The sequence below is a fragment of the Desmodus rotundus genome, chromosome X (genome assembly GCF_022682495.2).
Source record: "Desmodus rotundus isolate HL8 chromosome X, HLdesRot8A.1, whole genome shotgun sequence".
NCBI lineage: Eukaryota > Metazoa > Chordata > Mammalia > Chiroptera > Phyllostomidae > Desmodus > Desmodus rotundus.
In genome coordinates, this window is record NC_071400.1 from 16,848,220 (window position 1) to 16,875,370 (window position 27,151).

The 27,151-nt window shown below is 38.7% G+C and overlaps 1 pseudogene; it reads right to left on the bottom strand.

The window, feature by feature from the left end:
- Positions 1 to 8,468: 8,468 nt before the first annotated feature.
- Positions 8,469 to 14,424, bottom strand: LOC112307300 (glyceraldehyde-3-phosphate dehydrogenase-like; annotated as a pseudogene).
- Between the last annotated feature and the right edge of the window lie 12,727 nt (positions 14,425 to 27,151).

Below are 27,151 nucleotides of genomic sequence, written 5' to 3' on the forward strand. Positions count from 1 at the left end.
AGTTCTTTGACTTCTCTGTTTCCTATACCATTTTTGACCTCTCCCCATCTATTTTATGCCTACCAATTATGCTTCTTATTCCCTGTACCTTTTCCCCCTTATTCCTCCCCTCCCCCTCACCACTGAAAACCTCCATGTGATGTCCATTTCTCTAATTCTGTTCCTGTTCTAGTTGTTTGCTTAGTTTTTGTTTTCATTGTTTTTCTTTTTTTTAGGTTTATTTGTTGATAGTTGTGAGTTTGTTGTCATTTTACTTTTCATAGTTTTTGATCTTCTTCAATTTCTTAGATAAATCCTTTTAACATTTCATATAATAATGGCTTGGTGATGATGAACTCCTTCAACTTGACCTTATCTGGGAAGCACTTTATCTGCCCTTCCATTCTAAATGATAGCTGTGCTGGATACAGTAATCTTGGATGTAGGTCCTTGCCTTTCATGACTTCAAATACTTTCCAGTCCCTTCTTGCCTGCAAGGTTTCTTTGGATAAATCAGCTAGTAGCCTTATAGGCACTCCTTTGTAGGTGACTGTCTCCTTTCCTCTTGCTGCTTTTAAGATTCTCTCTTTATCTTTAATCTTGGGTAACTTAATGATGATGTGTCTTACTGTGTTCCTCTTTGGTTCCAAATTCTTTGGGAATCTCTGGGCTTCCTGGACTTCCTGGAAGTCTATTTCCTTCACCAGATTGGGGAAGTTTTCCTTCATTATTTGTTCAAATAAGCTTTCAATCTTTTGCTCTTCCTCTTCTCCTTCTGGCACCCCTGATTAAGATATTGGAACGTTTAAAGTGTTCCCAGAGGTTCCTAAGTTTCTCTTCATTTTTTTGAATTCTTGTTTCTTCATTCTGTTCCAGTCAGATATTTATTTTTCCCTTTTGTTCCAAATCATTGATTTGAGTCCTGGTTTCCTGCCTGTCACCGTTGGTTCCCTGAACATTCTGCTTTATTTCACTTTCGGTATCTCTCATTTGCTCTTTAATTTTGCAACCAAGCTCAATCAGTTCTGTGAGCATTTTGATTACCTGGGCTTTGAACTCTCCATCAGATTGGTTGGCTATGTCCTCATCGCTTAGCTCTCTTTCTGGAGTTTTACTCTGTTCTTTATTTGGGCCATATTTCTTTGTCTCAGTGCACCTGTTAAGTTGTAAGGGGGGCAGGGCCTTACGTATTCACCAGAGCAGGGCAACTCTCCTTGCTGTGCTGTGGCACTGCCTGTGGGGGAGGGGCCAGAGAGGGAACTTGCCAGCTCAGCAGCTTGCCAATGCAGCTTGCCAGCTCAGCTCTAGCCAACTTTCCAACAAACTCTTGTGTAAGACTGGGAGTTTCTCCCACCATGGCAACCCCCACCATAGTCCACAGTCAGCTCTGAGTCTGTTTCCCATTCAGCCAGCCCCACCCTCATGGTCTGCCACCTCACCATGGGTTCTCTCAGCCGGCACAGACAGGGCTTCTTAAAGAACAGTTCTAAAAAAAGATGTCAAAAACGCACTCCATGATTTTACTATTTTTTCCTAGTACAACAATAACCAGGATTTACTTTGGAAGTTTCTCATACCCGCAACTATAAAATAGGTATGAAAACATTATATCATAATGGTATCTCCTCTTTCATACCCTATGTTTGGCACTATGAAGGATACAAAATAGACACAAGACTTAATCCTTGTTCTCAAGATTTTCATCTAGTTGGGGGAAAATGCTCAGAAAGTTGGGAGCAGACATGCCTGGACTGAGGCAGACATGCCTCATCTCTGAGCTCTGCTTTGAGAGACTTAGAATATATGTTGAGTAGGTGGAAAAGAAGCCCAAACACCAAGGTAAGTTTAGACTCTGATAGAGAAGGAAGTACGGCACTACTAAAGTTTTCTTATGAGGAAAATGATATTATTACATTAGTCCCCTGTTTAGACCCCCTCAACTTCCCATCGCTCCTACAAAATCTAAATTCCTTAATATAGTTTATAAAGGCCCTTCTAAGATCTGATCATTTCTTACCTCTCTAACATCACTATTGCTGCTACTTAGTGCCACCCTCCCTCTTTTGTCATCCTGGAATTCTTTGTGTTCTTTGAAGATGTCAAACTCTTCCCACTTCAGGACTTTTGAACACACCATTGCCTCTGCTTGGAACACTTGACCATCCACCTCTTTTTCAATATCATTTCTTTCACAAAGTTCATCAAACCCATACTTTCTTCTTTGCCTCCCTACCTCACAAAACAGGGGGTCTTAGTTGTCTTCAACACTGTGTTGCCAGCACCTAGCATAGTATCTGGTTCAACGTAAACATTCTATAAATGTGTTGACATGTTAAAATTAATCTTGGATTGAATTGCATTATTATAATGGGGGAAAATGAAAGAAGTTCACCTGGCAGCAGATAGTATGTATAATGTATTATGAGACAAGAAAGGAGAGACAGGAGTCCAGCAAAATGAATAGCAGGCAGTTGGAGCAATCTAGGCATAAGGGAATAAAGGTCTAGACTAAGACTGGAATAAAGAAATGGACAAAAATAGGAAGCTTCTGAAGAATAAATAGGAACATTGAGATTAATTAGCTATAAAGCTAATGGAATACTATTCAGCTGCAAAAAAGTAAGGAAATTATATATTTTCCAATAGCATGGATAGACCTGGAGAGCATTATGCTAAGTGAAATAAGCCAGTCAGAGAAAGACAAGTACCATATGATTTCACTCACATGTGGAACCTCATGAAGAAACTGAACAAGCAAAACAGAGACAGACTCATAGATAGAGAGCAGGCTGACAGCTGTTGGTGGGGGGACTGGATAGGAGTAGTGGAGGGATTGAGCAAAATAGAAAAAAGAGAAATAACTCATGGACATGGACAACAGTGTGGTGATTGCCAGGGGCTGGGGGTAGGGAGAGGTAGAGGAGAGTATAGTGGGGTTAGATTGTGATGGAAGGAGACTTGACCTGGGGTGGCAAACACACAGTACCATTTACAGGTGATGTGTTGTAGAATTGTGCACCTGAAACCTCTGTGATTTTGTTAAGCAGTGTCACCCCAATAAATTCAATGAAAAGGAAAACATTAGCTATAAAGCATGGAAGGGCTATGTTAAGAATTCTTGCATAATAAGCCAAGGAAATCAGAGATTAGAGATGATGGTCAGAGAGAGAAAAAAAAGTCAGATGAGTCAGTTTTGGGGAAAGGAAGTACTAAAATCACTTTTTTAGGCATGTTGACTTGCCAGTACCAGTGGGACATGTAAATGTTCAGAATATTTGTAGATAGAAGTTATGGCTAGAGATGCAAACTTGGGAGCTGTCAGCATTGAGGAGATAAGTGAAGCCATGGACTGAATGATCTCTAAAATGGAGAGTGTAGAAAGAAAGACCCAAAATGCTGAAGACTGAACCTTGGATAAAGGACAGAGTTAGGTGACAGGAAGAGGAAGGAAAATAAAAGAAGGCACAATATGGTACAAGAGAAATAATGCAAATCATGATGAGAAAATTTTACAAAATAGGTGTTGAGTAGTGTTAAATAAAGAAGGCAAGGAGGGTGAAGACTAGGGAAAGGCCATTAGATTTGGCAAGAGATCACTATGAATCTTTAAGAGTCAGTATTCAGTGTAGCATGGTGACAGAAGCAATGCAAATGGTAGAGCCAATCAGTAGGAAAAGGTTTTAGTCAGTGGTGTGACCATTCAGGATTGTATCTAATTTTTAGAAGAAGCTGTTACAACATGAGACTGTCAGAAAAAAAAGCAAAGTATTGGGTAACAAATAAAACATAAGCCTGAAATTACTGTGCTCAATACATCTACTGTGCATTACACAGTAGATGTGATATAAAAGCCGGTAACTCACTGAGGGAGAAATCCAAAACAAAAAAACATTAGGGGTACACAGACTACAACTATACACAGTAATGTGGATGAATCTCGCAAGCAATATTGAGGGAAAGAAACCAGACACAAAAGGAGCCAGATACACAAAAGTACATTCTGTATGATTCTGTTTACAAACAATTCAAAAACACCAAAAGAATATAAGCTGTTAAAAGTCAGGATAGTGGTTGCTTTTGGGGAAGGTGAGTGGAAAGAGGCCCAACAGTAGCTTCTAGGGTGCTTGTCATGTATTGTTTATTGATATGGGCTCTGGTTACAAAAATGTGTTCACTTTTTGGTAACACATCAAGCTGTACACTTATGATATGTGCAATTTTCTGTATGCATTTTTCAATTAAAAGTTTAAAAAAACTAAAAACAAACATGAGGAGACTAGTGAGTCAATGGTGAGATGCTCTTAGGCCTTCAGTTTTAAATAGAACTTTTGGAGGCTGGGAGATGAGAGGAGGCCTGTATGGTCTTCTCTGTATTCAGGAGTTGAGTAGCACATAGGTACTACTATATCAAAAAGGAGCCACCACTACGTTACACTGTTTCTCAGGTAATGTTTACACATGTCTTAAGACTTTGATTTCTGACTAGCTTCTATTGTTAATTTTTATATATTTCTTGAACCTGAAAATTAAAATTAGAGGAAAAACTTGCAATTTCCAAACTGACCTACATCAGTGACATGACTTTAAATAATACCAGAATCTAAAAGTGAGGCAGGTAGAGATGAAATGCTGCTTCACTTCTGTTGAAAAGGGATTACAGATTTCCAACTATGGATGTGAGGGAGATCTGGCTGCAATATCTGTCACCCCATTGATCTCCAGGGTTGATTAGGCTGATCTGGCTGGCTAGGCAGGTGTCCCCTTCCTCCCTCGTCAATCCATGTGTGTTCCTCCCGAAGCTTCACTCTCAGTCAAAGAGGGTGGCAGGAAAAAGAAAAAAGATTTCCAACTTCATTATTTCTCCAACTGGATCACTTCATAATCCACTCCATTTTTTACCTGCTTTAAGCATTAATCTAAGTTGTTATTACAGATGAACAAAAATAACAACCCCAAAAGAGTAATTCTGAGAAGTATACAATTCATTCCTCACATATAATTGATTACAAGACCACACATTTACTTTATCTAATTTTATTAATTTCAAAGTTATTCAAGTCTGTTAATTTTTATGTTTGGAAGCTATTTAAAAGTGATTACACATAACCCTTTCTGTGCTTTGTAACACATCTCCACTGTTTAAAAACATTCACAAGGGACAGACTTGCAGCTAAGTACATAAGGTACCTTCAACAGTTCCCCAGGCTTTGCAATTTTTTATCCCCAATGCATAAAGATGAACATGATGACTTTGTTCCCTATCCCTTCCATTAATTGTTAATTGATGCTTATTACATTATGGCTATCTCAAAGTCTCTTTAGAGAGTCTAAAATACATGAAGTAATTCTATGGCTACCTGTAAAAAGGATGAAAATCAAGATCATGATTATCATGTACCCAAAGTACAAAATGGTGCTTGTAATGCTCATGATTTAAAGTTTGGTAAAGAAGCAATAAACTGTAGACATAAAAAGATAAACAGCTATAAAATCACTAGTAAAAAAGGTTCTCTACCACCAATGATAATCCTGTAGAAAAAGTAGAAAAAAAAACAACTTTTTAGATGAAGTTCTACCTCTAAATGAGTTAGCATTTATGGCAATAACAACATAAAGTCGGCTCTGTAAACTTATGGATTAAAAGAAATAAAAGGAGAAGTTTTATAAGAAATTTAATATAATATATACTGTCTGACTAATCTATGTTCCACTTGGAGTGACCTAAAAACTATTTTCTAGGACCATGTCTGTGCTTGAGGACTATACTTCTAATGTATGCATCCTCTGTATCATGATGCTGCCTCAGCCCTGGAAGCTTCCAGGTCAGTTTTAATATACTAGCCAGAATTGTGCTGAACCTGAATTAATGCCTTAGGCCAGGTAATAAAGGTGAGTATAGAAACTTAAGATAGTCCTTTTATAGTAAATGGAATTTTTTTTTTTTACCAGCTAAATTCAAGATCCATGGAGGAATGCCTGAGGTCAACATGCAGGTTAGTCTCACCCTGACCCACAGGCTCCTACGAATAATAGTTTTACTATAAAAGTACTGTGGTCAAGGTCCAAGGGGATAGACAGTGCAGAAAAGAGTTATCATAGCAGGTCTAAAGTGCTATTTTTAGAAGGGCCTTCTTGCATGGTAGACCCTTGGCTTACATCTGGGAATTTGAAATTTAATCATTCCCTGATAGATAAGACTGGTCTGCTATACCTAGACTGTACAATGTAATTTATGGTGAATACTTGCTTTCCTTTTGAGAGTGTGGAATGTTATAGTTGCTAGACAAGAGGGTGCTTAACCATAGATGCTGAATCTCTAATGGGTTTCCCTGGGCAGAAACATTGCACATATATTAGTATATTTTTTAGTGTTGGAGAAGGAGGCACACTTGGTGTGTCCCCTCATGGAAGAGAGAAAGTATGGGAAGACTGTGCATGGATTTCTTCAGAACCCACCTGTGTCTTTTTCCCTTGCTGATCCTGTTGTGTATTCTTTGGCTGTAATAAACCTTAGCCATGACTGCATCTATATGTTGTGTTCCCTGAGTCCTTCTAAAGAATCATCAAACATTAGGGCCTTAGGGTACCCCAAAACATTTCTAAGAAATAAAAGTACAGGCATTATGTAACTATTACTGTAGGTCTCATTAAAGACTGTTGCAGATTTTCTCTTAGAATATTTACCATAAAATTAGTAAGTAGCTAAGTATGATTTTACATAATTATAATTTTTTACCTTTATACCTAGAGCTCAAGGAGAAAATCCTCTAAGACATCATGTATATAATAATCATTCCCTAAACCCTCTTTGTCACCTTTAGAGAATCACTTTTAACTGTCAAAATAAGGATTTAGAAGATTAAAAAAAACAAACAAACAATGTTCACTCCCACCTTAGTTATCCAGAGAGATGTCAGGGAAAAAAATGAAGATAGAGTGGGGTAAAAAGAACTATTTATGCCTATAGTAACCAAGAGGCAATGAAATTAAAGTAAGAGAAACTGCCTTTAGCAGCAATCTGAAACATAAAATACAATCCTGGCCTAACCTACAAAAGAAATTTTAATTGTTGAAAATGCCATTGAACCAGATCTTTTATATTTCTAAATATCAAATCAGTTTCCTATATTTTCTATGTTAACTGAGTATTATGCAGCAATTATAGTAAGTAGCCAGAGAGAAATTGCTTTCTGTTTACATTTTCCATCAAATTAGCATTAACTTGATAGCTGCATCAAAATCAAAATGTCATTAGGAAAACACAATATAAAACCAATCCCAAATCACAGAAACGATGCAGTCAATATTTATTTCCTTTCTCAACACAGACTTCCAATTCCAATAATACAAGTTTAGAAAACTTAGGATGCATTAGTTTCTTATGTCTTTACCTCAGCACACAAGTGAAAATAACAGAAAAACTGTGCCTTCTGAACAGGCAATCAGAAAAAGTATAAAGATAAGGAAGACAAACATGAAGTACATCTGATGAGGCCTGAAAATAAAAATTATAGCTTTAAAATAAACTTGAACTCAATAACAAAAAAATATCAGTCCAAATCTATACAAAAGACACACCTTTCTCTACTAACCCTTAACTCTTCATTCCAAACCTTCATCTGCCCCTCTAGTATCAAATATATATATATATATATATATATATATATATATATATATTCCCTTATCTATGAAGCTTCAGAGTTTGGCCATGTCTTGCCTAGTCAGAATGAGTGTTTCTACTTACCCATATTTCTTGCCTCATATAATTTCCTTTTCACTTAAGACCTGAATAATATCTCTATAATTTTCTCAGTACACAATTTTAAAGATTTTATTTATTTTTTTAAAAGGGGAAGGGAGGGAGAAAGAGGGGGAGAGAAACATCAATGTGTGGTTGCCCCTTGCATGCCCCCTGCTGGGGACCTGGCCTACAACCCAGGCATGTGCCCTAAACTGGGAATCAAACTGGCAACCCTTTGGTTCACAGGCTGGCGCTCAATCCACTGAGCCACACCAGCCAGAGCTCAAGACATATTTTAACATTCTTTCTCTTTAGAAATGGAAGGTTGTAAATGCCATAAATACGAGTGGCTACATTATATAACAGAAAACCAGAGACTCAAATGCCACTTTGCCTTTGAACATCCATTGACAGGCTGCCTCCTCAAACAGGTCTTTATATGATGGCACACATAATTCTATTAAATATATTTTCAAACATGCTTTTTTCCCAAAAATCTGTGCGTGGATTGCATTTAGGTCCAACTTTGGTTGTTTTTGTTCTTTTGTTTTGGCTGGGTACAGTGAACTTTATTGATAATACATGACAAGGTAAGGCTCCCTAAGCCCATCCCCTTCTTCAGGGAGTCTGGGATGGAAACTGGAGGTCAGGAGATTCTCAGTGTGTTGGGGGATTGATTTGGGGCAAGGACATCCCAGCCGCTGAGGACCTCTCTTCCTGTTGCTTGGGCTGGTGGTCCAGGGGGCTTTCACTCCTTGGAGGTCATGTGGACCATAAGGTCCACCACCCTGTTGCTGTAGCCAAATTCATTGTCATACCAGGAACTGAGCTTGACAAAGTGGTCATTGAGGGTGATGCCAGCCCCAACATCAAAGGTGGAGGAGTTGGTGTCACTATTAAAATTGCAGGAGACGACCTGGTCTTCAGTATAGCCCAGGATGCCCTTGAGGGGGGCCCTCTGATGCCTGCTTCACTGCATTGTTCATGTTATCATATTTGAAGGCTTTCACCAGGCAACAGGTCAAATCTACAACTGACACATTGGGGGGGTGGGGACATGGAAGGTCATGCCAGTGAGCTTCCCATTCAGCTCAGGGATGACCTTGCCCACAGCCTTGACAGCACCAGTAGAAGCACTGATGGTGTTCTAGGCAGCCCCTTGGCCACCACAACACAGCGTCCCATAGGGCCCATCCACGGTCTTCTGGGTGGCAGTGATGGCATGGACTATGGTCATGAGTCCCTCCATGATGCCAAAGTTGTCATGGATGACCTTGGCCAGGGGGACCAAGCAGTTGGTGGTGCAGGAGGCATTGCTGACAATTTTCATGGAGTTGTCATACTTGTCATGCTTCACACCCATCACAAACATGGGGGCATCCACAGAAAGGGCAGAGGTGATGACCCTCTTGGCTCCACCCTTTAAGTGATCCCCAGCCTTCTCCATAGTAGAAAAGATACCAGTGGACTCCACAACATATTCAGCACCAGCATTGCCCCTTTTAATGTTAGCGAGATCTTGTTCCTAGGAGAGGGAGATTGACTTTCCATTGATGACAAGTTTCCCATTCTCCTCCTTGACTGTGGCTTTGAACTTGCCATGAGTAGAATCATACTGGAACATGTAGACCATGTAGTTGAGATCAATGAAGGGGTCATTGATGGTGACAATATCCACTTTGCCAGAGTTAAAAACAGCCCTGGTGACCAGGCACCCAATACAACCAAATCCATTCACTCACCATTGTGTCTCAGGGCTGCAGCTGGCACTGAGCAGGAAGGCATGGCTGTCAAAGTGGAGGAGCAGAGAGCCTAGGTCCAACTTTGAAGAAATCAAGTAATTTCTTTTATTATTATAGAGCTGAGCTGACTAAATTGGGATGAGAAATATACTTTTTAAAAAGCCTTCTGAAGATAAGAAGAAGCTGATGAAGCAATCAATACCCCATTTTAAAATCTCATCTTAAACATATAGCTGAGTGTGAGAATGAAAGATGGGAGTTGGGGAGAATTATTTCTATAGATAATAAATATATACAAAGTTTCATACAACAAGCACACTGTTTCTCACTAAAACAAAAATTAATTTGTCATTTAGTTTTCACTTTAAATTACTTTTCCATTAAAATATCTGGAAAATATAGTTACTAGAATCTATTTTGCAGCATGTTAAATATTTAGTTGCTGACAAGGTAACAGATTTTACTGGTTAGCTTTTGAACAAATTTGACATAATGCTGTTTAAAAGGTGAGCAATTAATGCACATGATTAAGTCTAATTTCTGAGGACTTAAAAAGTTTTGTCTGAAAGATTCCTTTGGGACAAAATTGTTATAAACGCACACAATTGGCTGCTGAATTTTATTTTATGGTGTTTTTGCCCCATTTCCAAAAAATCCCTCCATAGTAACATTCCAATTGGTCAGCTCCTAAAACCAGAATGCAGTCAAGAATCAGGAAGTAACCAAAGACATTGAAATTAAAAACAAACTGACAATAACCAGAGGGAAGGTGGGAGGGGATAATTGGGGAAAGGGGTGAAGGGTTGTCAAGGAACATGTATAAAGGACACATGGAAAAAGCCAAACATGGGTAGGATCGAGGGTGGGAGTTGGGGATTGCTGGGGTAGGGGGAGTGGTGGGGGGAAATGGAGAGAACTGTACTTGAGCAACCATAAGTAAAAAGAATCAGGAAGTAAGAAAAAAAGGGACTCAGAACACCTGAACTACTTGTCAGGAAGCTCGGGCACTGAAGCTGTGGAACTTTAATCAGAGAGCACTGATTCTTACTTTACATGCTTTTGAACTATCTCGGTTATTAAAATACTTTTTTTAATTTTATTTATTTGTTTGTAGACAGAGGGAAGGGGGGGAGAAAGAAAGAAGGAGAAACATCAGTGTGTGGTTTCCTCTTGAGTGCCCTGCACCAGGGACCTGGCTGGCAACCCAGGCATGTGCCCTGACTGGGAATCAAGCCAGCAACCCTTTGGTTCACACCCAGGCCAGCATTCAATCCACTGAGCCACACTAGCCAGTGCTGGTTATCAAAATTCTTAAACCATGACAAATAAATAAAAAGAGGAAAGCTTTAAGGAGCAGTCATCCTGATACACAGAACTAACAGTTGACAGAAAGGAACACAGAAAAACTTTATTATAGCTCAATACAGATGAAGACCCAAAGTCAGTTGACTTCAAATTATTTTTAGCAGAGGAACTCTAACTGAAATCTTACATGGAAGGCCAGTATAGAAAACAGATATAAATCAGAACTGCCATTCCCATCTTAGGCATCTCCCTCCAAGAGACACCTCCACTCCACTCCCTGAAAGACCTAACACAAGTACACTTTGACACCAACTTTACTAAATCACTGGGAAAGGCTTTAAAAAGGTTGTTACTTTATAAAAAACTAAAATTTATACAAATTCCTATCAAAAACTGGTTTTAAATTTTTGTCAAATAAGTCTAACTTCCCTAGGAAATTCTCCCAGGCAGATTGCTACTTGTTGCATAAAGCAGGGACAAATCAAGTTTTGCCATATCAAAATTTAACTACCTTGAAATATAGTAATATTAATTAAATTTCTTAACAATTACTATATTTGAAATTATAAAGATACTCACCAAATACTGTTTAGAATAAAAAAAAATAGTTGAATATGCCCTGACTGGTGTGGCTCAGTGGATTGAGCAGTGGCCTGTGAATCAAAGGGTCACTGGTTTGAGGGACAAATACCATATGATCTCACCTTTAACTGGAACATAATCAACAAAAGAAAAAAGCAAACAAAATATAACCAGATACATTGAAATTAAGAACAATGTAACAATAGCCAGAGGGGAGTGGGGAGGGGATAGTGGGGAGAGGGGTTTACAGGAGCTAGTATAAAGGATACAAGGACAAAATCAAGGGGGAGGGTAGAGGTGGGGGAGGGAGGTGGGAATGGCTGGGGTGGGGTGGAGGGATGGGGAGAAATTCAGACAATTGTAATTGAATAACAATTAAAAAAATAAAAATAAATATATTTTCTTGATGTAAATTTAAAAAAAAGAAAAAATTGTAAATATATGTAGTAAGGAAAATTTAAAAAAAAAAGAAAGAAAACAAAAACAAAGGGTCACCGGTTCAATTCCCAGTCAGGGCACATGTCTGGGTTGCAGACCAGGTCCCCAGTGGGGGGCTCATGAGAGGCAACCACACATTGATGTTTCTCTCCCTCTCTTTCTCCCTCCTTTCCTCTCTCTAAAATTAAATAAATAAAATCTTTAAAAAAACAATTGAATAAAAATACAGCTAAAAGGTAAAATGCCACCTATTATGATGCAAAGGTTTATGATACAAATGGTTTTATAAAGTCTATTCAGGAATCTGATGTGTAATCTCGTTTATATGAACTGTACCCCCAAACTGCTCAAAAATAATTCAAGTGCAAATCAGAATGTCATAAAGTCCAACTAAATTTATACAGATATAATTATAATACAGAATCTTGAATCTTAACAGGCCATGGAACATTTTCAAGAGCAGTCATACAGGCAGGGGCTAGACCAATGTTGTGTAATAGAAATTAATGCAAGTCAAATAAACAATTCTAAAATTTTTAGTAGCTATATTTTAAAAAGTAAAAATAAACAGATGAAATTAATTTATTTCACTTACTTTAGCATGTCCAAAAGATCATTTCCATTATTAATCAATATAAAAATTATTAATCAGAAATATTATATTGTTCTTATTGTTGTTCTATGTGTTTGAAAACCAGTGTGTATTTTACAGTTACAACACATCTCAATTTGGACTAGCTACATTTCAAGGACTCAAAAGCCACATGTGGCTAGCACACAGCTAAACAATAAGGATGTTTATCTTTTCTTATAAATTTCAAGGGAGATATTGGACAAAATTTACTAGTGACTATTTCAGTGTAAAATAATGTATGATGTCAAAACATTCTCTCTTAGAATTTGTCATACAGAGAACAAACTGATGGTTGCCATATGTGAGGGGGTTTGGAAGGCTGGGTAAAAAACATGTACACCAAGGAGTACAAAATGGTAGTTACAAAATAGTCAATGGGATGTAAAGTACAGCATGGGGTATGTAGTCAACAATACTGTAATAACTGTGTAGTGCCAGGTGGGTACTACATTTATTGGGGTGGGTAACTTTGTAAATTATATTAATGTCTAACCACTATGCTGTATACCTGGAACTAATATAAAATAATATTTAATGTCAACTGTAATTGAAAAAATAAAACAAAATAGTAAAAAAATTTAAAAGATTTGTCTTAAAATTTATCAATAGTTTTCCAAAATTGTCCTTTTTTCTGCTATCTATGGAACTCCCCCTCCTGTTTTACCTTACTGATTTCTCCCCTGAAAACTCATGTTACACCTTTTTTAAAAGATTTTATTTATTTATTTTTTGAGAGAGGGGAAGGGAGGGAGAAAGAACGGAAGAGAAACATCGATCTGTGAGAGAAACATCTATCGGTTGCCTCTTGCACACAAGTGGCCCACAACCCAGGCATGTGCCCTGACTGGGAATCAAACCGGCAAACTTTCAGTCTGCAGGCCTATGCCCAGCCTGCTGAGCCACACCCGTGAGGGCCCATGCCATATCTTTATACAATCCTTTTGTAGTACGAACTTATTTAGTCTTTTGGTATCGTGTTTCTTTTCCCTATACAGGGACTAGGTTAACTTCAAATTGAACAGCCCTATTTCTTGGTCTATAACTTGGCTTTCTTTCCCCACTTTAAAATCCTATTACTTTTCTGACTTTGTTAAAGTCAGCCTTCCTATAATATATCCTTTTAATTTTGTCCATCAGAGGTAGGGGGAAATATAAGCAACCTATAGGATGGGAAATACATTTAGCAATGTCTTTTAAAGTGTTACTGTCTTTTTTTATTATTAAAAATCTTACATTCCAAAATGATTATTCTTTGTAGTTTTCTCCAATGGTACATTTTGTATTCCATGTATAGTACAAGTTCTGTCCAGAAAAAGCCCAGCCATTGTTAATATAATGAGAATGGTTTGCAAGACATTGATGTAACCTGGCAGCCAAGGAGAGTGAACTGGAATGCACATGTGAATAATGACGACTTCACTGTACTAGTCAGTGGAGGTGGTAGATGCTGTTGAGTAAGCACGTGTACTGTGTGACCTTCACATTCAAAATGGCTGAGCAAGTAGAACAACCAATATGCATCAAATTTTGTGTTAAGCTTGAACATTCCTCCAAAGAAACTATTCAGATGATTCAGAAGGCTGCAGTTATGGGCAACTAGTGATTGGCAGCTTCATCACAACACACCTGCTCATGCATCATGTCCCATGCAGTGTTTTTTGGTGAAACATCAAACCACCCAGGTGATTCAGCCCCACTACAGCCCAGATTTGGTGCCCTGAGACTTCTGGCTTTTCCCAAAACTAAAATCACCTTTGAAAGGGAAGAGATTTCAGACTGTTGATGAGATTCAGGAAAATATGGTGGGGCAGCTAATGGAGATTGGGAGAACTGTGTAAGGTCCCAAGGTGTCTACTTTGACGGACACTGAGGCGTCATTGTCCTATGTACAATGTTTCTTGTATCTTGTATCTTCTTCAATAAATGCCTCTATTTTTCATATTACCTGGCTGGATACCTTCTGGAAAGATCTCGTATACACACTGAGGTATTATTTGAGACATCACTCCATGGTCAAAAGCAGTATCTTAAAAGTTCACCTTCCTTTTGCTTCCAAACTTCGCACCAAAATATGTCAGTGGTACTGAAATTACAAACCACATTAAAGGGTGCCCAACAGAGTACCAACGGAGGTGGCGGCCAATGACCTCTTCACCCAAAGAATTAGCAAAGATGATACTGAGGGGAAAAAGTCATCAGAAAAAAATGCTTATAGGAAAATGCTACAAACATGATTGATATAAATGTCAGAACATTGTTTGTGTGGGAAGGATATAATAAATTACAATGTTAAACCCTAGGAGAATATTAAACCACACTATGTCAACCCAGTCATTGAGCTGGGGCTTAAACCCCATACAATATAAGATAGTAGCTTATTATAAGAGATAATTCCTACCTCCTAACTCATGTTTGTACCTCCAGAGTCTAGAAGAAAATAAATAAGGTGTGGCATAATATACCATGAAAAAAACTCAATATGCAATATACTGAACACAAGAAATTGCATATATGTGGGAAGAGGGGATTACAGGAACTACTATAAAGGACACATGGACAAAACCAAGGGGGAGGGTGGAGGTGGGGGAGGGAGGTGCGTTCAGCTGGGGTGGGGTGGAGGGATGGGGAGAAAAGGCATACAACTGTAATTGAATAACAATAAAAATTAAAAAAAAAACAGATCTTAGAACCCTAGACCAAAATGGGCCTCAAGTGAGACAAGTATTCACTTAAAATGGAGTTTTAAGTTATTCACTCAAAATCAATATGTCAACTGCTAAGTCTACTGGATAAATCACCTGGTAAGCCCAGCTATTGTGCCCCTATTTGTTCCAGACAAGTTTGATCAAAGCTACAGATGAGTATGTGTATAGGTATAGATATGATTCTGAAAGCCTAAAAGATGAAGTTGAAAATGTGGGCAGAGGCTAGATTGTGGAAGGCTTTAAATGTCACATTAAAGAAAGTAGACTTTCTCCTGTCAGCATCAGGGAGCAACTAAAGGGTTTTTACACGCACAGCTGAGTGAGTGTAAAATATACAGTGCGGTTTTTCAGGAAGATGAATCCACAGCTTTGCAGAGGACAGACTAGAGATATTCTAGAGATAGGGAGACTATATATACAGTGGCAAAAATATGTATAATGTGGTGATGGTTAAAATGTAAAGGATGGATATTACAGACATGAAGAAATAAAAGACTTGGTTGAAGGTGACAGATTAAACTCACACATTTCACTCTTTTCCTTCCCCAAAACTCTGGTAAAATTATGGTAGAGGAATTTTGAAAGGACATAAATACACAAATGGTGGATACAGGAGTGAAGACATTAGCAACACATTTTGGAAACCAGATACTAGATGGACAAATTGTAATTGAGTTAGTAGAACTGAGAAACCTGTATCCCAACTCATCAGAAGGAAAAGCTGGTAGGCAACTCAATTTATGCCACAGAACTCCAAAAAGAGCTCAGAAATTTGTAGTGCCAGGTACCTCTGTAATTAGGGGGAAGAAGTTCCTAAAACTGGGAGGATTGGTTAAAAGTCAGCCTAGGACACTGATAGACCTGCAGATTTCCTCCCCAACTCTGCAGAACAAAATAATTTTCTTTCCCTACCCTGACAGAAGATTGGAAATCTAGTGTCTTAGAGAAGATCCCTGAAGTTCAAAGGAAAACTTTTAAAAAGAAAATCTATGATTGACATCCTCAAAGAGATTACAAGAGACATTGCAACCACAAGACAAGAGGCAATTTTAATGACCACTGAGAAATTAAAAGAGCTCTTTGGAATTAAATATATGACAAGCAGCCCTGGCTGGTGTGGTTCAGTGGATTGAGCGCTGGCTTGTGGACTGAGGGGTTGCTGGTTTGATTGCCAGTCGGGGTACATTCCTGGGTTGAAGGCCGGGTCCCTGGTGGGGGGCGTGAGGGAGGCAGCTGATTGGTGTTTCTCTTGCGCATTGATGTTTCTCTCCCTCCTTTCCCCTCTCTCTAAAAATAAATAAGTAAAATAATTTTTAAAAAGTGTGACGAGTGGAATTAAAACCTCAGTAAAAGGCTTGAAAGATAAAGCTGATGAAATGCCTTACAAAGCAGCATTTTAGAAAAAGAAATGGAGAACCCTAGCTAGTGTTGCTCAGTAGATTGAGTGCTGGCCTGTGAACCAAAAAGTCATTGGTTGAATTCCCAGTCAGGGCACCAGCCTGGGTTGCAGGCCAGGTCCCCAGCAGGGGGCATGCAAGAGGCAACCGATCAATGTATCTCTCACAAGTCGATGTTTCTCTCCCTCTCTTTCTCCTTCCTTCCCCTCCCTCTAAAAATAAATTTAAAAAAAAGAAATGGAAAACAGGCAAAAAATAAGAAAGAAAATTTGACCAACAGTCACGTAAAAAATAGAAGTTACCTGAATAAACAGAGTTTTTTCTTAATGTCTTTCAGGCATATTAAGTAACTGTTGATGGTCGGTCAACTAATAAGAGGCAGAGCTGGGATTCTAACTCAGTGTTAAGTTTTTACATTCTCCTATAATATACTAAACCCTCTATGGTGAGAACCAAGCCTACCAATCACATCTACCTTCTCCTCCTCTGAATATTCTGTCAAAACCACATAGAAGGATGTGGTTAACAGACACTTTATGATGCACCAGGTTAGGTTTTGAGGTCTCCAGTTTAAACCAGGGAATCTCTGGTTTGGTTCTTTAGTTGTAAGTTCTCCCATAGTCTATTCTATTTTAGAATTCTAACACTGGCCTTTGTATTTGCCATCTCTCTTCCATTTCTTATTTAGAGTCATTGTTTTTGATGCTTCCCCATCCCTCACTAGAAATGATTTTGGTCCTTTCTAAACCAACTTCAGTCATTTGTTATTTCATTTTACTAATTCTACTTCACCTTCCCACCTCATGTTTATGATCTCTCCTGCCTACTAAAACCTATGTCAGTAGGTTTTTCTGTTCTGCTTTTTAAAGGTTTGTACTTTGCTCCTACTGTCAATGTAGTTTTGAATAATTTCAAAAAACAATACAATAAAACTCCACCATATGTATCATCAGTTTCTGGCATTTTATTTATTTATTTATTTATTTTAAATTACTTTATTGTTGTTCAATTACAGTTGTCTCCATTTCCCCCCACCAATCCCCCCTACCACAGCCAAACCCACCTCCCTCACTTGCTTCCACCCTCCACCTTGATTTTCTCCATGTGTCCTTTATAGTAGTTCCTAAACACCCTTCAAGGGAGTCTGGTTCTCATGATTTAACCATACTTTTTCAAATGTTTTTTTTTAAATTTTTATTGTTATTCAATTACAGTTGTATGCCTTTTCTCCCCATCCCTCAACCCCACCAGAGCTGAACCCACCTCCCTACCCCACCTCAAACCTCCCCCTTGATTTTTCCATGTGTCCTTTAGAGTAGTTCCTGTAACCCTTCTCCTCACTGTCCCCTCCCCACTCCCCCCCTACCCATTGTTAGATTGTTCTTAACTTCAATGTTTCTGGTTATATTTTGTTTGTTTTCTTCTGATGATTATGTTCCAGTTAAAGGTGAGATCATATGGTATTTGTCCCTCACCACCTGGCTTGTTTCACTTAGCATAATGCTCTCCAGTTCCATGCAGGCTGTTACAAAGGGTATAAGCTCCTTCTTTCTCTTTGCTGTGTAGAATTCCATTCTGTAGATATACCAAAGTTTTTGGATACACTCGTTTGATGATGGGCACTTAGGTTGCTTCCAGTATTTGGCTATTGTAAATTGTGCTGCTATGAACATTGTGGTGCACAGGATCTTTTGGATTGGTGTTTCAGGGTTCTTAGGGGATAATCCCAGCAGCAGAATTGCTGGGTCAAAGGGCAGTTCCATTTTTAGTTTTCTGAGGAAATTCCATACTGTTTTCCACAGTGGCCTCAACAATCTGCCTTCCCACCAACAGTGTACCAGGGTTCCTTTTTCTCCACATCCTCTCCAACATTTCCTTGTTGATTTGTTTATGTTGGCCACTCTGACTGATGTGAGATGGTACCTCCTTGTGGTTTGAATTTGCATGTCTCTGATGGCTAGTGATGCTGAGCATCTTTTCATATGTCTCTGGGCCCTGTGTATGTCTTCCTTGGAGAAGTGTCTGTTCAAGTCCTTTGCCCATTTTTTAATTGGGTTGTTTGTCTTCCTGGAGTAGAGTCGTGTGAGTTCTTTATATATTTTGGAGATCAGGCCCTTGTCTGAGGTACCATTAGCAAATATGTTTTCCCACACTGTTGGCTCTATTTGTAATTTGGTGCTGTTTTCTTTAGCCATGCAGAAGCTTTTTTTTTTTTTTTTTTTTTTAATTGTTATGCAATTACAGTTGTATGCCTTTTCTCCCCATCCCTCTACCCCACCCCAGGTGAACCCACCTCCCTCCCCCCTCTCCACCCTCCCCCTTGGTTTTGTCCATGTGTCCTTTATAGTAGTTCCTGTAATACCCTCTTCCCACTATCCCCGCCCCCACCCCCCACCCCCGCCCTGGCTATTGTTAGATTGTTCTTAACTTCAATGTCTCTGGTTATATTTTGTTTGCTTTTTTCTTCTATTGCTTATGTTCCAGTTAAAGGTGAGATCATATGGTACTTGTCCCTCACTTCCTGGCTTATTTCACTTAGCATAATGCTCTCCAGTTTCATCCATGCTGTTGCAAAGGGTATAAGCTCCTTCTTTCTCTCTGCTGTGTAGAATTCCATTGTGTAAATATACCATAGTTTTTGGATCCACTCGTTTGCTGATGGGCACTTCGGTTGCTTCCAGTACTTGGCTATTGTAAATTGTGCTGCTATGAACATTGGGGTGCACAGATTCTTTTGGATTGGTGTTTCAGTGTTCTTAGGGTATAATCCCAGCAGCGGAATTACTGGGTCAAAGGGCAGTTCCATTTTTAGTTTTCTAAGGAAATTCCATATTGTTTTCCACAGTGGCCTCACCAGTCTGCATTCCCACCAACAGTGCACAAGGGTTCCCTTTTCTCCGCATCCTCTCCAACATTTGTTTGTGGATTTGTTTATGTTGGCCATTCTGACTGGTGTGAGATGATACCTCATTGTGGTTTTAATTTGCATCTCTCTGATGGCTAGTGATGCTGAGCATCTTTTCATATGTCTCTGGGCCCTCTGTATGTCTTCCTTGGAGAAGTGTCTGTTCAAGTCCTTTGCCCATTTTTTAATTGGGTTGTTTGTCTTCCTGGAGTGGAGTCGAGTGAGTTCTTTATATATTTTGGAGATCAGGCCCTTGTCTGAGGTATCGTTGGCAAATATGTTTTCCCATACTGTTGGTACTCTTTGTAATTTGGTGCTGTTTTCTTTAGCCATGCAGAAGCTTTTTATTTTGATGAGGTCCCATTTGTTTATTCTTTCCTTTATGTCCCTTGCTTTAGGGGATGTGTCTGTGAGGATGTTGCTGCGTGGAATGTCTGAGATTTTCCTGCCAATGTTTTCCTCAGGGACTTTTATGGTGTTACGGCTTATATTTAAGTCTTTTATCCATCTTGAGTTTATTTTCGTGTATGGCGTAAGTTGGTGATCGAGTTTCATTTTTTTGCACGTAGCTGTCCAGATCTCCCAACACCATCTGTTGCAGAGGCTGTTTTTGCTCCATTTTATGCTCCTGCCTCCTTTGTCAAATATTAATTGATCGTATAGACTTGAGTTTATTTCTGGGCTCTCTATTCTGTTCCATTGGTCTATGTGCCTGTTTTTATGCCAGTACCAGGCTGTTTTGATTACAGTGGCCTTGTAATACAGTTTGATATCAGGTATTGTGATCCCTCCTGCTTTGTTTTTCTTTCTCAAAATTGCTGCAGCTATTCGAGGTCGTTTATGGTTCCATATGAATTTCTGAAATGTGTGTTCTATATCTGTGAAATATGTCATGGGAACTCTAATAGGGATTGCATTGAATCTATAAATTGCTTTGGGTAGTATGGCCATTTTGATAATGTTGATTCTTCCAATCCATGAACATGGTACATGCTTCCATTTGTTTGAATCTTCCTTAATTTCTTTCTTCAGTGTTGTGTAGTTTTCTGAGTACAGGTCTTTTACCTCCTTGGTTAGGTTTATTCCTAGGTACTTTATTTTTCTTGTTGCTATATCGAATGGGATTTTTTTCCTGATTTCTGTTTCTGCAGTTTCGTTGCTGGTGTACAGGAATGCCTTTGATTTCTGGGTATTGACTCTGTATCCAGCTATTTTGCCAAATTCATTTATTAGGTCGAGTAGTTTTTGAGTGGAGTCTATAGGGTTTTCCATGTACACTATCATGTCGTCTGCAAACAGTGACAGTTTCATTTCCTCCTTTCCAATTTGGATGCCTTTTATTGCTTTTTCTTGTCTGATTGCTGTGGCTAGGACTTCCAATACTATGTTGAATAGGAGTGGTGAGAGAGGGCATCCTTGTCTAGTTCCTGATCTTAGTGGGAAAGCTCTAAGTTTTTGTCCATTGAGTGTGATGTTGGCTGTAGGTCTCTCATATATGGCCTTAATTATGTTGAGGACTTCTCCCTTTATTCCCACTTTGCTGAGTGTTTTTATCAGAAATGGGTGCTGTATCTTATCAAATGCTTTTTCCGCATCTATTGATATGATCATGTGATTTTTGTCTTTGCTGTTGTTGATGTGATGTATTATGTTTATTGATTTGCGAATATTGTACCATCCTTGCATCCCTGGGATGAATCCCACTTGGTCATGGTGGATGATCTTTTTAATATATTGCTGGATGCAGTTTGCTAATATTTTGTTGAGAATTTTAGCGTCTATGTTCATCAGCGATATTGGCCTGAAGTTTTCTTTCTTCGTTGTGTCTTTATCTGGTTTTGGGATTTGGATGATGTTGGCTTCATAAAAAGAGTTTGGGAGTCTTCCATCAGTTTGGATTTTTTCGAATAGTCTGTGAAGGATAGGGGTTAGTTCTTCCTTAAATGCTTTGTAGAAATCTCCTGTGAAACCATCTGGTCCAGGGCTTTTGTGTGATGGGAGTTTCTTGATGACTGCTTCAATTTCCTTTGCTGATATTGGTCTGTTCAGGTTGTCTGCTTCTTCTTCAGTCAGTTTTGGAAGATTATATTTTTCTAGAAATGTGTCCATTTCATCTAGGTTTTCAAATTTCTTAGCATATAGGTCTTCATAGTAATTTCTTACGATCCTTTGTATTTCTGTGGTATCAGTTGTAATCTCTCCACTTTCATTTCTAATTCTGTCTATTTGGATCCTCTCTCTTTTTTTCTTGATGAGCCTACTTAAAGGCTTGTCGATTTTGTTTATCTTTTCAAAGAACCAGCTCCTGGATTCATTGATCCTTACAATTGTGCTTTTAGTCTCTATGTCATTTAGTTCTGCTCTGATCTTGGTTATTTCCTTCCTTCTGCTTGCTCTGGGCTGTCTTTGTTGTTGTTCCTCCAGTTCTTGTAGGCGTAGGGTTAGGTTGTTTGTTTGAACTGTTTCTAACTTCTTAAGGTAGGCCTGTATTGCTATGAACTTCCCTCTCAGGACTGCCTTTGCTGTGTCCCATAGGTTTTGGGTTGTTGTGAGTTCGTTTTCATTTGTTTCCAGGAAGTTTTTGATTTCTTCCCTAATCTCATTCTTGACCCATTCATTGTTTAATAGCATGCTATTCAGTCTCCATGCTTTTGAGTGTTTTGGGTTTTTAACCTTGGCGTTGGTTTCTAGTTTCAGACCCTTGTGGTCAGAGAAGATGCTTGATATGATTTCAATTTTCTTGAATTTGTTGAGGCTTGCTTTGTGTCCTATCATGTGGTCTATCTTTGCAAAAGTTCCATGGACACTTGAAAAGAACGTGTATTTTGCTTCTTTGGGATGAAAAGCTGTGTATATATCAGTTAAGTCCATTTCCTCTAAGGTATTGTTAAGTGACACAATATCTTTGTTGATCTTTTGTTTGGAAGACCTGTCCATTTTTGATAGTGGGGTGTTAAAATCCCCTACTATAATTGTGTTGCTGTCAATATCTTTCTTGAAATCCTCCAAGATTTTCTTTATGTATTTGGGTGCTGCTATGTTGGGTGCATATATATTTACAATGTTTATGTCTTCTTGGTGGATTCTTCCTTTGAGTATTATGAAGTGACCTTCTGGGTCTCTCTTTATGGCCCTTCTTTGGAAGTCTATTTTGCCTGATATGAGTATTGCTACCCCTGCTTTTTTTTCCTGTCCGTTTGCTTGGAAGATTTGTTTCCAGCCCTTCACTTTCAGTCTGTGTAAGTCTTTTGTCCTGAGATGGGTCTCTTGTAGGCAGCATATGTGTGGGTCATGTTTTCTTATCCATTCAGCTGTTCTATGTCTTTTGATTGGAGCATTTAATCCATTTACGTTTAAGGTTATTATCGATAGGTAGTTATTCATTGCCATTATTTCCTACCTGTGTTCCTCTGTCTTTCTCTTTTCCTTCCTTTCCTTAAAGCAGTCCCTTTAGCATCTCTTGCAGAGCTGGTTTGGTGGAGCTGTATTCTTTTAGACTTCTTTTGTCTGGGAAACTCTTTATTTGGTCTTCTATCTTGATTGAGAGCCTTGCTGGGTAAAGTAGTCTTGGTTGCAGGCCTCTGGTTCTCAGTACTTGGAATATTTTTTGCCATTCTCTTCTGGCTTGGAGCGTTTCCATTGAGAAGTCAGTTGCTAACCTTATTGGGGCTCCCTTGTATGTTACTTCCTTTTTCTCCCTTGCTGCCTTTAAGATCCTCTCTTTGTCTTGGAAATTTGCCATTTTAATTATGATGTGTCTTGCAGTGGGTCTCTTTGGGTTCCTCTTGTTTGGGACTCTCTGTGATTCCTGGATTTGGGTGACTTTTTCTCTTCTCAGATTAGGGAAATTTTCCATCATTACTTTTTCAAACAGGTTTTCTATCCCTTGCTCTTCTTCTTCTCCTTCTGGTATTCCTATTATACGGATATTGTTACGTTTCATGTTGTCCTGCATTTCCCTTATTGCCTCTTCATTCTTTCTGAGCCTCTTTTCCTTTTCTTGCTCCTTCTGGGTGTTTTTTTCTACTTTATCCTCCAGCTTGCTGATCCGATCCTCTGCTTCGTCAAGTCTGCTTTTAATTCCTTCTACTGTGTTCTTCAGTTCAGAAATTGTATTCTTCATTTCCTCTTGGCTCTTGTTGATATTTTCTATTTCCTTTTTCATGTTGATATAGTTTGCAGTGAGTTCATTGTAGTTTCCTTGTAGTTTCTGGTAGTTCTCTTTGAGCTCAGAGAGCTCAGTGAGTTTCCTGATGACCATTGCTTTGAACTCAGTATCTGATAGTTGACTTGCCTCTTTTTCGGTTAGTATTCTTTCTGAGACTTCCTCCTTTCCTTTCATTTGGGAATTGTTTCTTTGTCTTCCCATTGTTTGTGAGGCTCTTCTTGTTGGCCTCTGCGTCTTAAATTGCTTTGTTCTGACTCCCTGGATTTATGATATGAACTTCTATGGTAGAATGCCAATGGGATTCGGTGGTGCTGTCTCCTTACTCTCCTGTGCTCACTGGTCTTGAGCTGACGTTTATGTGTTTAACACGGTCTAACTCTAGTCTTTTCAGCACTCCAGGTTTTGTTGTCTCACCGTCAGATCTTTCAGTGTCCTCTATCTTTGGTCTCTGATCTTCGTATATGCTGGAATACTGTTGGCTGTTCGCTCTGCTCCTCAGATCAGCTAGGTATTTCCCTGGCGTTGAGGGGAAGTGGACTCCGCTCCCACCTATGTTGCCGCCATCTTCCGAAGTCCGAAGCTTTTTATTTTGATGAGGTCCCATTTGTTTATTCTTTCCTTTATGTCCCTTGCTTTAGGGGATGTGTCTGTGAGGATGTTGCTGCATGGAATGTCTGAGATTTTCCTGCCAATGTTTTCCTCTAGGACTTTTATGGTGTTATGACTTATATTTAAGTTTTTTGTCCATCTTGAATTTACTTTTGTGTATGGCATAAGTTGGTGATCAAGTTTCATTTTTTGGCATGTAGCTGTCCATATCTCCCAACTCCATCTGTTGAAGAGGATGTTTTTGCTCCATTTTATGCTCCTACCTCCTTTGTCAAATATTAATTGACCATAAAGACTTGAGTTCATTTCTGGACTCTCTGCTCTATTCCATTGTTCTATGCATCTGTTTTTATGCCAGTACCAGGCTGTTTTGATTACAGTGGCCTTGAAATACAGTTTGATATCAGGTATTGTGATCCCTCCTGCTTTGTTCTTCTTTCTCAAAATTGCTGCAGCTATTCGGGGTCGTTTATGGTTCCATCTGAATTTCTGAAATGTTTGTTCTCTATCTGTGAAATATGTTATGGGTACTCTAATAGGGATTGCATTGAATCTATAAATTGCTTTGGGTAGTATGGCCATTTTGATGATGTTAATTCTTCCAATCCATGAACATGGTACATGCTTCCATTTGTTTGTGTCTTCCTTAATTTCTTTCTTCAGTGTTGTGTAGTTTTCTGAGTACAGGTCTTTTACCTCCTTGGTTAGGTTTATTCCTAGGTACTTTATTTATCTTGTTGCTATATCGAATGGGATTTTTTTCCTGATTTCTGTTTCTGCAGTTTCATTGTTGATATACAGGAATGCCTTTGATTTCTGAGTATTGACTTTGTATCCAGCTTCATTTATTAGGTCAAGTAGTTTTCTGGTAGAGTCTATAGGATTTTCCATGTACACTATCATGTCATCTGCAAACAATGACAGTTTCATTTCCTCCTTTCCAATTTGGATGCCTTTTATTTCTTTTACTTGTCTGATTGCTGTGGCTAGGACTTCCAATACTATGTTGAATAGGAGTGGTGAGAGAGGGCATCCTTGTCTAGTTCCTGATCTTAGTGGGAAAGCTCTAAGTTTTTGCCCATTGAGTATGATGTTGGCTGTAGGTGTCTCATATATGGCCTTTATGATGTTGAGGAATGCTCCCTCTATTCCCAATTTTCTGATTGTTTTTATCAGAAATGGGTGCTGTACCTTATCAAATGCTTTTTCCGCATCTATTGATATGATCATGTGATTTTTGTCTTTGCAGTTATTGACATGATGTATTATGTTTATTGATTTGTGAATATTGTACCATCCTTGCATCCCTGGGATGAATCCCACTTGGTCACGGTGTATGATCATTTTAATGTATTGCTGGATGTGATTTGCCAATATTTGGTTGAGAATTTTAGCGTCCATGTTCATCAGTGATATTGGCCTGGAGTTTTCCTTCTTCATTACCTTTACCTGATTTGGGGATTAGGATGATGCTGGCTTCATAAAAAGAGTTTGGGAGTCTTCCATCAGTTTGGATTTTTTCGAATAGTCTGTGAGGGATAGGGTTTAGCATTTCCTTAAATGCTTAGAAGAATTCTCCTGTGAAACCATCTGGTCCAGGCCTTTTTTGTGTTGGGAGTTTTTTGATGACTGCTTCAATTTCGTCTGCTGTTATTGGTCTGTTCAGGTTTTCTGCTTCTTCTTCATTCAATTTTGGAAGATTACATTTTTCTAGAAATGTGTCCATTTCACCTAGGTTTTCAAATTTCTTAGCATACAGTTCTTCCTAGAAATTTCTTACAATCCTTTGTATTTCTGTGGTATCAGTTGTAATCTCTCCTCTTTCATTTCTAATTGTGTTTATTTGGATCTTCTCTCTTTTCTTCTTGATGAGCCTACTTAAAGGCTTGTCGATTTTGTTTATCTTTTCAAAGAACCAGCTCCTGGATTCATTGATCCTTAGAATTGTGCTTTTAGTCTCTATGTCATTTAACTCTGCTCTGATCTTGGCTATTTCCTTCCTTCTACTTGCTCTGGGCTGTCTTTGTTGTTGTTCCTCCAGTTCTTGCAGGCGTAGGGTTAGGTTGTTTGTCTGAACTGTTTCTATATTCTTAAGGTAGGCCTGTATTGCTATGAACTTCCCTCTCACGACTGCCTTTGCTGTGTCCCATAGGTTTTGGGTTGTTGTGAGTTCGTTTACATTTGTTTCCAGGAAGTTTTTGATTTCTTCCCTAATCTCATTCTTGACCCATTCATTGTTTAATAGCATGCTATTCAATCTCCATGATTTTGAGTGTTTTGGGGTTTTCCCTTTGGGGTTGGTTTCTAGTTTCAGTCCCTTGTGGTCAGAGAAAATGCTTGATATAATTTCAATTTCCTTGAATTTGTTGAGGCTTGCTTTGTGTCCTATCATGTGGTCTATATTTGAAAAAGTTCCATGGACACTTGAAAAGAATGTGTATTTTGCTTCTTTGGAATGAAAAGCTCTATATATATCAGTTAAGTCCATTTCATCTAGGGTATTGTTACGTGACCCAATATCTTTCTTGATATTTTGTTTGGAAGACCTGTCCATTTTTTACAGTGGGGTGTTAAAATCCCGTACTATAATTGTGTTGCTGTCAATATCTTTCTTGAAGGTCTCCAAGATTTTCTGTATGTATTTGGGTGCTCCTATGTTGGGTGCATATATATTTACAATGTTTATGTCTTCTTGGTGGATTCTTCCTTTGAGTATTATGAAGTGACCTTCTGGGTCTCCCTTTATGGCCCTTCTTTGGAAGTCTATTTTGTCTGATATGAGTATTGCTATCCCTGCTTTTTCTTCCTGTCCATTTGCTTGGAAGATTTGTTTCCACCCCTTCACTTTCAGTCTGTGTAAGTCTTTTGTCCTGAGATGGGTCTCTTGTAGGCAGCATATGTGTGGGTCATCCTTTCTTATCCATTCAGCTATTCTATGTCTTTTGA